We start from the raw sequence: 13,729 nt of genomic DNA on the forward strand, positions 1-13,729 counted from the left end.
ATAAATAAAAAGGCCCGCTCTAACGAAGCTACATGAACATGCCCGAGTCGGCGAGGAGAAGTGCAGCTAACTGCATCCAAAGGTCGCTGAGGGTTCGATTGCCACTGGCAAGGAGCTAACCCAGTTAGAAGATTCTGTCAGCTCGGCTTCGACGTATCTTTTATGATTTGCTATCATGAGTGCTGGCCATGCCACTTGTCAGCTTCACGCTGCCGAAGGTAAACACATGATTTATTGCTTATATCTCTCAGAACGCCTATACGCCGGAGTTTCTCAAATATTTGCTTTTTAACGCTGTGTCTTCAATAAAAGAAACCTACACCAGCACCACATCTTCAAATGTCAATGCGGCAGAGTTCAAAGCCTGGTTTTAAGAGGTCACGGCGCCCGCATTGTGAGTGTAAAAGTCCAGGCAGGGCTCTGATTGACGCTGGTAGTTAGCCGGTTTCTAGCAGTAAATTGATAAGGAGTGGGATGGCCGGAAGTCATCTGATTATATGACATCGGCGAGATGGCAGGCGCTGTCAACTCAAATCTTGCCTTTAAATACAGCGAGATCAGAATGCAGATTTCCAGGGCCTCGGGATCCGGAGTTAGAGAGCCTCCTCGTAGAACACGCACGAACCCTCATACGGCTTAGGAGAACCGGTGTGATACATAACTATGCTAGGTGGTCTTTGAGATCAGGCGCCGTGTGTGGGAGATAACAGAATGTAAAATAAAAGATTAAGTTTAAGCGAATAGCAAATTCGATGGACGCAAATGAGGATCCGCAAGGGGAACCGGCAAACGGAAGATATTAACGCTGTATCCCCTCCCCTGACGTTTCTTTTTTTTTCTCTTTTTTTTTTTCAGTGTGCTTTCCCACGCGTTGAACAGCCACTTCCTCGCGCTGCGCTTTGCATCTCGTTGCCTTCATCAACTTCGATCGATGCGCAATGTATCCTGATCACAAATCTATAGCATCGATATCGCAAGGTGGGTTGAAAGGGTCACAATTGTTTTTTGCATGCTTTCGCTAGAAATATTCCTCACCGATTTCGAAAATATTTATCTGAAGCCCGTTTGATCCTGTCCTTGAAAAGCGAGCTTGGAAAGGAGACCTAAACCCAAGCGCAAACCGAAGTGCTGCCGTACTTACCTCGCATGTGGCCTACCTACGCTGAATCGAGAGTCCTATTTAACGTGAAAGCTTTGAAGGACTCGTTCTGGACAAAATCTAGCGTTGGTGCAGTTGGCATCAGCGTTGTGAGAACAAAAGGCACGGGTACGTCTCTGACAGGGAACAGGTGGCAGGTGACATGACCGGGCGCTGAAGGCTCATTGATCGAGTTTCGCGACGTAACGAGACCACATTTCATTAGCTCTGTAGGCAGGAGCTGTCAACTCGATAGCTCCATTAAAGCGGAAGGGGGGAATATGATCCGAACCCTTCGGGACTCTCGAATTCGAGTCAGGATACCACAACGTAAGGCAGGCACGTTCATACCATTTAGTTAAAGCGGGGCTATATACTCATATGACAGCTTGTTTTGCACATACTTTGGTTTGGGTTATGGGGCACACCGTCCCAAAACGACTGAGGCAGTGAGAGACGCCATAATGGAAGGCTTCGGAAATTTCTCCAACATGCGGTTTTTTAACATGCACTGACACCACACATCACACGAGCGCCTTACTTTCCGTCTCCATCGAAAAGCGGCCGCTGCTGTTAGGATTCGATCCCACACCCTTTGGCACATCAGTCAAGCGCACAAACTACTGCACCACAATAGACTCTTGCGCATACTGTGGAAGCTTATCACTCTACATTGATAAAGATGTGTGAGGAAATAAGAGCAGAAAGTAAATGACTACTGGTTAGACCAGTAGCGAAGTGTATGTCCAAAAGGAACCGCACTGGGAGCTGAGAACGGTAGTAATTAATGCTGCCGAGTAGTAGCCTTATGAGGGACGCTTAAGAGCCCCCAGCCTTTTTTTTTTTTCTTCTGCTTTGGTGCATCACCCGGAAATTGACCAATGCAAGTAAATTATTTGCGGGAGTTTCAGAAGTTCAGATTGACAATAATAACGAGAAATATTGGGATCCGAGTACAATTTTCCAGTTCATGAATACGACGTAACTGTGATAAAATTTGAAGACAAATCGTCGTGATGCCTTAGCGAAAAAGGTCATTTGGTTTTGCAGTATTTTTTAGTACTACTGCAGGATTTGTCTCTAGTTCTACTCCCTACGACATTGTACAGCAAAGAACAAGATATTCTATTTTAAGCACAAAAACTGTTTTCCTGTTACATTACGGTTAGGCCAATAACTGCTAAATATTTTTTTCGACGAAGAAAAAACTTATGTTTTGGATTTTTATTCGGACTGTTCGCCGATGTATAGTTGCAAAAAATGCAGAAAATTATTTCTCCTTGCGAACGGACGTTAAGAATACTGAAATAAACAATAGGCGCACTACAGTAAAATGCATAGCAGCAATTGGTTGCCGTGTAGGTGCATGAAAAACGGAAAAAATGAATAATAATCCTCACGAGAAGTATTCCCTGCGAAGCGCGCAAATCGTTTCAGCTTCTTGAAGACAGGGTGCAGAAGAAATAATGATGGTTTGCGTATTAAGAATTAGTATGTCATATAGGTTCCTTGGAGCAAAGAATAACAGTGCAAATACAACTTCAATGTAGCGAAGAAAGAAAGCTGTTACTTTCGCATTAGCCTTGAAGTTCTTATACACAACTGTATGCGATGGCTGGATAAGCTCGTAAAGCGGCGTCACCTTATTATTGGCTTTATTACTGCGGTGAAAAATTCATTATCTAGAACCGTGAATAATAAAAATCCCACAAAATTAATTATTATTTATTTATTTTTATTTATTTATTGAACCCTCAGGGCCGGAGGCATTAAAGAGGGGAGTGGTTACAAACTATAACATAGAAAAAATACAGAAACAAGAACAGTGAGTGTTACAAAATTATTCTGCTATTCATACAATGTTAGCTAAAGCGTTGCGGAAGTGTTGGTTATCAGTGATGTCGGTGATTTCAGCGGGAAGGTTGTTCCATTCGCGTGAAGTACGAGGCACGAAAGACTGAAATGCAGACACAGTGTTAAATGTTTCACTTCCAACCTTGTAGCGATGATCGGTGCGGGGTGATATGTAGTGGGGAGGAGAAATGAGCGCGTTTCGTAGAGCGGAATGATGGTACAGTTTATGAAAAAGACTGAGACGAATGATTTTTCGGCGGCATGCTAAAGGTTGTAAGGAGAGGAACGATTTCATGCTGGTTACGCTTGCATCACGGTTAAAGTTAGACAAAATAAAACGAGCGGCATTATTTTGGACCAATTCAAGCGAAGTAATTAATTTATCGTGATGGGGATCCCATATATTAGCTGCATATTCCAGTTTAGAACGAATTAGTGTTTTGTAAAGCAATAATTTAAGAGATGACGGAGTTTTCATGAAGTTTCGGCGTACGTAGCCCAACATGCGGTTAGCGTTGTTAATAACGTACTCGATATGGTGCGACCAGGTGAGGTCTGCAGAAATGTGGACACCCAAGTATTTGTATGTAGTACTGATGTTCTTGATATAATACAAGAAGTTGCTACTAAGGTAGTTCCAAAGCAAAAGAAATGCAAGAAAGCAAACTGGTTATCTGAAGAGGCTCTGCAAATAGCTGAGGAAAGGAGGATGGCAAAAGTTATGGGGGAAAGAGAAAGATACAAGGTTCTCAACGCGGATTTTCAGAAAATAGCAAGGAGAGATAAGAATGCCTTCCTGAACGTACAGTGCCAAGCAGTTGAGGACAACAGCCAATTAAGGAACACAAGAGCTCTGTATAAGACAATCAAAGATATCAAAGGAAGCTTGTGCGCTAAGCTGGGCGTGACAAAGGACAAACGAGGGAAGGACTTCACTGAAGCCTCAGAGATAAAGAAGATGTGGCAGGAATAGACAGAAGAACTGTACAAGAAGGACCCGAATGTGCAAACCCAACATAAGACGGTTGTGATTGCTGATCTCGAGCCGGGCATCCTGAAGAGTGAAGTTGAATGGGCCTTAGCCAGCCTTGCTAAGAACAAAGCTAGCGGAATTGATGGTATTCGAGCTGAGTTGCTTCAAAACCTCAACCATGACGCTGTTAACATTCTGCATACATTATGTCAGAAGATTTGGAAAACCCTGCAGTGGCCACAGGATTGGAGGAGGTCAGTTTACATCCCCATTTCAAAGAAAGGCAGTGCCAAAGATTGTTCCAACTACCGCACGATCGCGCTTATTTCGCATGCTAGCAAGGTGATGTTGAAAATCCTCCAAGGTAGGCTGCAGCAGTATGTGGATCGGGAGCTTCCGGACGTGCAAGCTGGGTTTCGCAAGGGCAGAGGAACTAGAGACCAAATTGCCAACCTTCGCTGGATCATGGAAAAAGCAAAGAGAGTTCCAGAAACCCATCTACTTCTGCTTTATTGATTATTCGAAAGCATTTGACTGCGTAGATCACAGCAGATTGTGGCAAGCTCTCCAAGAGATGGGAGTTCCAATTCACCTCATCAGTCTCCTCAGGAACCTGTATGAAGGGCAAGAGGCCACAGTCAGAACTGGGCATGGTCTTACCGATTGGTTTCCGATCGAGAAAGGAGTGAGGCAAGGCTGCATACTGTCGCCCTGCCTATTTAACCTATATGCAGAGTGCATCATGAGGAAGGCCGGTCTGGACGAGTCTTCAGCTGGAGTGAAGATTGCTGGAAAACGTATCAACAACCTTAGATATGCGGATGATACCACTTTAATGGCAGAAAGTGAAGTGGAACTCAAGAGACTTCTGATGGGCGTACAAGAAGAGAGTGAGAAGTTTGGGCTTAAACTGAACATTAAAAAGACAAAGATCATGGCGTCTTGCCCTATCAAGTCCTGGAGCATCAATGGACAAGAAGTGGAAGCTGTGACAGATTTTCTCTTCTTGGGCTCCAATGTTACCTCAGAAGGAGACTGCAGCCATGAAATTAGGAGACGCCTGCTTCTGGGAAAAAGAGCAATGGTTAGCCTTGACCGCCTAGTAAAGAGCAGAGACATTAGTCTGCCAACCAAGATCCGTATAACTCATGTTATGGTCTTTCCAGTTGTGATGTATGGATGCGAGAGTTGGACTGTGAAAAAGGCTGACCGCCGAAGAATTGACGCATTTGAATTGTGGTGCTGGCGAAGACTCTTGAGAGTTCCTTGGTCTGCCAGAAGATCAAATCAGTCGATATTGTCGACCATAAAAACTGAATGCTCATTGGAGGGTCAAATTCTAAAGTTAAAGCTCAGCTACTTTGGTCATCTGATGAGAAGAAAGGAGTCGCTGGAGAAAGATTTGATGTTGGAAAAGGTTGAGGGTCGGCGGAAAAGGGGTAGGCAGCGAACGCGGTGGTTAGATGGCAGCCTCGAGGCACTACAGATGAAGTTATGTGATGTTAGGAAGATAGTGAGAGACCGGAAAGCGTGGCGTGACATGGTCCATAGGGTCACGAAGAGTCGGACACGACTGAACGATTGAACTGAACTGAACAGACTCTAGGGGTACGTTATTTAGGTAGTATCTGAAGGGGGTGTTAGTGTGTTGGGATACTTTCATAACTTTACATTTGCCAATGTTTAGGTCCATGCGCCAAGCGTTGCACCAAGAAGAAATGTTAGAAAGATCGCTCTGAAGAAGGTTAGCATCGTCAGGGGACTTTATTTCACAAAAAACAACGCAATCGTCAGCGAACAGATGGATGTTAGATTGCACTTTGGAAGGAAGATCATTAATGTAGATGAGAAACAAAAGCGGTCCAATAACTGAGCCTTGAGGCACTCCCGAATAAACATCACTGAAAGGTGAATTATAATTGTTAGCGCAAACAAACTGAGATCGGTTAAGAAGGAAGTATTCAATCTATTTAAGAATATTAGGATCAATGTTCAACTGGTTTAGTTTAAAAAGTAATAAGCGGTGACATACCTTGTCGAATACTTTAGAGAAATCAAGGAAAATGCAATCAGCCTGTGATGCTTTGTCTAAGATAACATGAAGTTTGTTAGTGAAGCAGGCAAGTTGCGTATCACATGAATATGATTTTCGGAAACCGTGTTGTGCGGGTGTGAAGAAGGAATTAGACTCGAGAAAATAACAAGGTGTGTGAATATTATGTGTTCCAGTAATTTGCAGCATGTGCTGGTAAGAGAGATGGGACGATAATTCACAGGTGAGGTTCGACTGCCTGACTTGTGCAATGGAACAGCCTTCCCGATTTTCCATTGTATGGGCAATGTTGAGGTACCGAGTGATTGCTGAAAAATTCTGGTTAGTATTTCAGAACAGCAGGGAAAGGTGTTTTTCAAAAACTTGGCATTAATACAGTCATAACCGGGAGATGAGTGAAATTTCAAATCGTTAATAAGTTTGGCAATACCTGATGTGTCGATGCGTATAGGAGGCATAACTACATAACTGTATTTTTGAGTGGTAGGTAGATTCAAGTTTGAAGAATAAGAAAAATTTTCCGCAAAGGTTTCGTTAAGGATAGAAGCACATAAGTTGCTGGGAACGGAGTCCCCTGACTCATCTAACAAAGTGATAGAATCATCGAATGGTGGGTTAATAATGCACCAGAATTTTTTAATGTTTGTTGATAGCATGGAAGGTAGAGTGGAAGAAAGAAAATTTTGTTTTGCATCTTTTAGGGCTGTTACGTAGACATTGGCCGCATCCTTATATGCCTCCCAATGCACGTTGCTGTTAGATAGTTTAGCAATGCGATAGCGGCGCTTTTTTCTGTTAGATAAGCGTTTGATATGGACTGTTTTGATTTTGATTTTGATTTTTGCTTTCTGTGTAACAAAACTTTCATTACACCTCGCGGTAGCACCAGCTAGGAGCTCCATTATTGAGAAGCCGTGCATCGGGCTCATGGGAGAAACCTGCCTTCATTTGAATAAAACAGCGATCATTTCTGGCTGTTATTATGTGACAAAATATCCTTTTAGGAAGATTAAAATTTTTACCGTGGGCAATGTACATTTCTCTCAAAAGTAGTACATAAAATAAAAACATACTATTTCTATTAGCTTGAAGGGTACTTGCACTTCTGAAACAAAGACCCCTCCCCCCCCCCCCTTCCACCTTAAGAAAAAGAACTAACGACAGAACTAAATTAGGGGAGTTTTTATGCTTCAACATAATAGCATAATGTGATATTGACCTTGGGTCCCATCCACATCCAGAATATATGTGTTAACATAATTTTGTTAAATACCAGTTTACGTGAAATGCTGCTGAACATGTAATGAACTGCTGCTTTACTGTTCCCAAGCTGTGCAAGCCTGCCTGGCGGGCTTCAGTACCATGTTTGGCTCGCAATTGAATGGTCGCGGGTTCATATCCTGATCAAAACCTAATGTTGATAACACTGGCTTCCTTCAAGTGTTATCAATTACTTCACGAGGTTGAATCGTTTCAAAAAGGCTGCACCCTTTAATTCTCAACACATGTGATATTTCAGTGATATTCATTCCACGTGTGATGTCATATATGACGTGAAAGCCTTGGGTGATCATGTCTGTCTGATGATGCGATCCTGTTGACCTATTAGCCTGTTAGCCGAAACCGGTCTTTCAGAGAAGCAGGATTTTTAATGCTGTAGTCTTCAAAAGCGGGGCGCTGAGCGAATCGCATAGACGCACGGATGTAATTCTAAAAAAGATCTGAGCAAGGAATTTTAGCTTTAAGGAATTTTAAGAACAGAAATAAAAAAAATGTTCAGCTTGTTAGCTGGGATAACACCTATATTATTCTTATGTTCTCTGTGCACACCAGTAGCGTACAGCACACTATGCAAGTTGTATGGGTAAAACAAACACACAGAGTAGAGTCAGGTATTATTAAAATTCAAAGCTTCAAGTTTAGGATTTTCTGTATACCTTTATATAAGTTTAGAACAAATAGAAGTTAGACATCTCGTTCTCTTCAACCATTCTATTTTGAGATAACATTAAAATACGGAGATTTAAAATATACTTTTGGAGGAAATTCCCAAAAATGCCAGATCATTCCGGTATAGAAATTCTTTTATATACATAAATAATATTTCACTCATTTGTTTCGAACCATCACATTTGGGTGATTGATGTCAATATAGAAATTGAATTTGTAGGGAACTCAATGCGATATACCGCTTTTTAAAAACAGAATTAATAAACTAATGTTTAAAACCTCGCAGCGCGGGGAAATGGTCACATTTTCCCGTGTAAAATCAAACCTCAGCATGGTGCTGCAGTAACCAGGGCGTCAAATTAGGACTGCTGGCTTTGCAGTGCCGCCGCATGCACTTTGTTTTGCTCCGTCACTGTAAAATATTCACAGGAATGAAGTTCATAGTTACTGACCACATATCATTGTTAATTAAAATATTTCAAGTGAATGTCAAATGATGCTGTGTGTAATGAGAACGTTTACAATACATTGTGTAAACACACTTCAAAGTGCTTCTATATCCTTAGATGCTTGCTAATAGTATAAGCAGCTTATATATATATATATATATATATATATATATATATATATATATATATATATATATATATATATATATATATATATATATAAACTTTGTTTCCTGAAACCACTATTCTGGCGTTTGCACTGTGTCTCACTGCTTCCAAGACTGTATCCAAAATTTTCAAATTTTCATCTGTGCGGGCACAGTGCTTACACCTATTTGTTGGAGATGTTTGCAACAGTTGCACTAGGGCAATAAACTGCCGGTTCTTGTGCACACATTCTATTCTTCATTCTTGTGCACACAAGTTCTATTCAATGTTTGGTTGGTTGATGGTGGTAAATTCTTCTTTTTTTGTGTACTTTTGGCAAACCTGGAATCGCCAAGATCTTCACTTTATGTTGACGAAGGTGTGCAAGGAAAAAAGTAAGAAGGCTAGATAATTTGAAAGCCTGTTCAGAGCTCAGGTGGTTGCTTTAAGAATATATAACCCCATTTCCATCGATCCCATTATACACATTGTTGCTTTGAGGTGAACAAGCACTTGTCCATTTCTGACAGGAGTTTTTTTTTTTCATAATGTAAACAAATGTTTTAAACGAGCTGTAGATATAAAAAAAAACATTGAGCCACTTCACACAAAAGACAGTACTAACTTGTGTTTGGCTTACAATAGCCGCTGTCGCTTATGCGCCAAAAGACATCATATAGCGCACAACAGTTATATTGTTTCTCGCTCTTTTTATTAATTGAACTACGAAAACTGCAAGTATGTTTTGATGGCGCACTATGGCCCAAGAAGCAAATAAAGAAATGTTACGCATAAAATAATCATATTGGAAATACTTGCAAGTCATTTAAACGTAGCGAGCGCCAGAATGTGGTGTTTGAGATGATCCTTAGGCTTATAAACATTTTGGTCTATATCTGAACCGCTGCGTCAATAATATGCATAATAAGAGACAAATTTCTTGAATGAATTTTTATTTCAGAAAAATTTTTGCAGGATGCCTCAACCAGTGCTATCATTTGCGAGAGACACAAGTTGTTCAACGTGGCATGAGACAATAAGAAAGGAAAAGGAAAAAAGGTTCTAAAGCATACCGCAGAAAAAAAAATTTCGAGTTCGTTTGAATCACGACTGAAGAACACTTCGATGATCTTCCAAAAGGGGAAACAGGCCTGAAATAGAAACGTCCAATCAAGGCGCAACGTCAAGCGGAAGAAGGAAGACGAATGGGATTCGGTCACTCTTGGTGCATGAAGAATCATGCAGTATAAGTTGAATTTTATGCGCTGCTATTTGTTACTTTCACATGACATTCTTGATTTCAAGGCATGATCACAAAAGTGTGGCGGAACTAAGCTTCAAAACGCAAGAGGAATAAGAAAACTGTAAAATTCGTAAAGCCAGACAAAAGAAAGTCACAAAATTGCAAAACATGCCATGGAAGAAAGTTTACCGTCAAGAATCATTTATGGAATCGCACGTGAAAGACGAATATTCTAAGAAGCTCACGTTTAAAATGGAACTCTCTGGTTATTCTCCGCTTCGCATGTTTTTGGTGAAACGCATAATATTGGAAGAAGTACGGAGACGACAGGCCTGATGGTTTGTAATATTTTTCAAGGCTCTTTTCCGCCTTTAATACCTGACCTATGGTAAAGTGTTTTTTTAACTATCTACTGCTATTTCAGGGCTGATGCGCTGCAAACTACTTTTTCTCAATTATTAGAAGTCGTAATTTACCACATGCGGTGCTCATTCGCGTTAATGAAAACTCACAGATTTTCCATTCAGAAACAGGCTAGCATGTTTAGATATCAAATGGAAGTAGCTTACCACCGCAAAAGGCAACACACTGCAGGCTAATTAAGCCATGTCTCTGCAAATATTTTTATGTCCTTTAACAAAGATTATTCCAGAAGCAACTGTGAAAATTAAAAGCCAAGTTTGCAAAAAGAAAGAAAGAAAGAAAGAAAGAAAGAAAGAAAGAAAGAAAGAAAGAAAGAAAGAAAGAAAGAAAGAAAGAAAGAAAGAAAGAAAGATACAAAAAGAGCCTGTTGACATCTTTCAATGCATACTGAAACCATGAAGAAACTAAGTGGCGACGGTAGGATACCTATCCTCTAGATTTTGTTAGTACCAAGGAGGACCACTTCTGCTGGGCCTGCTTATAGACGGCATGATCGAGAGTATTAAACATTTCCAGCAGGGAGAAGTACGTGCTCTAATCAGCATCGCTATTGACGAAACCCAGAATGATAATTATAGGCGGGAAACCCTGACAGGCTCTTAAACTCCGCCTTCAGATTGGAAATAGATAGCGTTAACGGACCTCAAAGTCGTATTTCCTTGCTTGTATCTTGCTGTCACTCGTTTACAATGCGAACTGCATAAAGACTGTCTTGATTTGTTCTGTACATTACTTTATTTGTTCGCAATAAACTTTGCTTAGCTTTCGATGGCAGCGCCGCATTGGATGCATTGCCTAAATTTTAAGAGCATTGTTAATTACAGATAGCATCAGTATATTGAAGTTGCAGTTGAGGTTTATTTTCTCCTCTTACAAAGGAGGAATTAGGACTAAAATCCGTGGAAACAGCTTGTCGAAAAGGTCCTAGTTCCTTTTAATAACTGACAGCATAATAGGAAGATGACGGTCGCACCTTACTACACAGATTATAGAAGGAAAAAAATGATGGTTTTACAGCTTGTCGCAGCATTTCAAGCCAAAAACAGCCTATCTTAATTTATGTGTATAAAAGAATACTGCGTAAAAAAAATGTTGGAGCCATGCCTGAACATGCGAATAAACTAGCAACTCGTGGGCCACCTATGCAGGTCACAACATAATAACAAAGCCAGATGTAATACAAGCAAGGCAGTAACATATTGGCAAAATAATTAAAGTGACGGAACAGACTATACAGAAACGACAAATCAAGTGCTGAAATATAAAATTGTCTCAAAACTGATGCAGGATAATGGGTTTTTATGCCCTGATTATATCAAAATTATTCTGGTTTACATTGTTTAGTAGAGTAGATAGTATATTATAGGGATTGATTCATATAACAGGCTCTTGGTGCTCGTGCACAATAAATATTTCTGTTCCTTCATAGTGTAACAACGGCTTGTGTGTGGTTTAATTTCGGCTAGCAAAATTATTATTATTATTATGGGGTTGCTTTAAGTGATTTAAAACATATCAGAATTTTGCAAGCGGGCAACGCTAACATAGGAAGAATTTCAAACTCCATGAAAAGAATTTTCCTTGAAAAAGTGAGTGGAATATTTGCGAGACATCCATACTGCCTTTTTTAAAGCAAAATAACTTGTGAAGATTAGTTGCTCCTGTTAAATCTCTGACTTAGTGGCAAGTATTACTAAATCAGAAACCACAGCACACTCACTGCGTCTCCTCCTAACAAATTTGAACCAATGAGCATACGTGACCTTAGTGTAGCGTGTTCATCTCGTGACCAAAAGATATGGGTTCGGTGTCCGAAACTTTCGTTATTTGACTCCAATGTTTGCTTGGATAATCTTGTTCTGCTATGTTACAGGAAGCTATAGGAACCTCCTCATCAAACTCTGGCTTCATGTTGACCTCTCCCGGAATTGGCCTAGCTGTTTCGCAGATTACTCGGTCACGAACGAGGTGTAGGATGGGTACGCAAAAAAAAAAAAAAAAACTGTTTTGCCACGACAGTGCGTTGTTATACGCTATCGCGCAAAACAAGGCAACGCAGCAGATCGATGGCGAAAGTAAACTGGTGGCGAAGACTAGGCCCGAAATTGGGCCCAAAAGCAACATTTCCACGACTGTAGCTTAGCCACAGGCCGGTGCCAAAACACTCAGATAAAGAAATCCTAAAACTACGAATGAAAAAGGCCCCAACCCAAGAAAAATAAATATTTTTTACCGTATTTTATGAAACGATTAAGCTATTTTAATTAACGCTTTATCTTTTTTACGTTTATAACAATACTGTTGCACCCCATCCTAATGTTGCAACGGCCTTAGTGAGACTCTGCAGGTCTTGCTAGGCGCTTGCAAAGGAAGTAAAGAAGCAGTTTGTTATCGCTTCCGTGACGCTGTCTGCGCATAGTGCTTTCGGAAATGGTACGAAGTTAGCCAGCTCACTTGTCCAAAAATGTGCCGATTGCGAAGTTATCGCCTTGTATGCAATGCTTATCAGTTATTGGTATTTAGTAGGATGCCTCCCAGGTTTGTAAGATTGTCGTTTTGTCGTTTTAAGTTCGACCAGCGCTAGGTCTTGCTGCGTCGCTGTGGCAAGCTTTTCGTTTCTTTCAAAGCGCTTGGCACTTTGTATGAACTGAACTCGCGGCATAAAAAAGACTGACGTACCGTGAAACATTGATGGCACTATCGTTGGTGTTACAATACATTGTTTCCCGCGGAACTTTCACATGCGATCTCCCGTCTGCATGTGTATCTTGCTTTACGTGCAGGTCATTGGTGACAATTAGATATTTAGTCGGAGCTGGCTATGTTGTACATTTTGTTGGTATTTCGATCATTTTATTTGTGTGGTTGATATAATAGAGAGAGAATACATACGATCCATATTTGTTGGACACTATATTGCGAATTGCGGGATTACGCAAGCACTTTACAGGTAATAACGGAAAAAGTATGCTAAGCCGGTGGTTTTCGAAGAAGCGCTGGTTTTCTGCCGTCCCGTGCCTTCGTCTTTACTAAGTTTGATTGCCACTGCACTCAGACAAGAGGATTCTAGCACAATTGAATGACAAAGGTTGGTTTGCGGGGTTTAACTTCCCAAAGCGAGTCAAGCTATGGGAGACGCCGTAGCGGAGGGCTCCGGTATTTTCGACCACCTGGAGTTCTTTAACGCGCACTGACTTCGCAGAGCACGCAGGTGCCTAGTTTTTGCTTCCGTCGAAAAGCAGGAGCCTAGGCCGGGATTTGACTGCACACATCGTACTCGAGCGCCCAAACCACTGCGCCACCCCGGCGAGGCTGACTCGCTGGCCCGGGGATGGTTGCGAGAGGATCGGGTGTCTTTTCGAGAGTGACGCTTTCCTGCGACCGACGTTATTCTTCCGCTGGTCGTCCGTGCGGCGCCAACCCGCACACTTCCTCACAAGTTAGAACCATTGAGAGGGGCGATTAGGCTGCACTGGTCGCTCTGTTTGCATGCACCAAC

The 13,729-nt window shown here is 41.4% G+C and overlaps 1 protein-coding gene and 1 long non-coding RNA gene across 2 annotated transcripts in view; one reads left to right on the forward strand and one right to left on the reverse strand.

Moving 5' to 3' along the window:
- LOC146199077 (uncharacterized) overlaps nucleotides 1–10,593 on the forward strand; it is a 52,270-nt gene extending 41,677 nt beyond the window's left edge. Inside the window, exons 2-3 of the long non-coding RNA XR_014704743.1 lie at nucleotides 856–978; nucleotides 9,540–10,593. This is a non-coding gene — a long non-coding RNA (uncharacterized LOC146199077). The remainder of the gene's footprint in view (nucleotides 1–855; nucleotides 979–9,539) is intronic.
- The window catches only part of Epac (Exchange protein directly activated by cAMP), a 747,880-nt gene that overhangs the window by 719,100 nt on the left and 15,051 nt on the right, over nucleotides 1–13,729 (reverse strand). The gene's annotated exons all lie outside the window — the stretch shown is intronic.

This window comes from Amblyomma maculatum, chromosome 2, assembly GCF_055883805.1.
Source record: "Amblyomma maculatum isolate TAMU_Amacu chromosome 2, ASM5588380v1, whole genome shotgun sequence".
NCBI lineage: Eukaryota > Metazoa > Arthropoda > Arachnida > Ixodida > Ixodidae > Amblyomma > Amblyomma maculatum.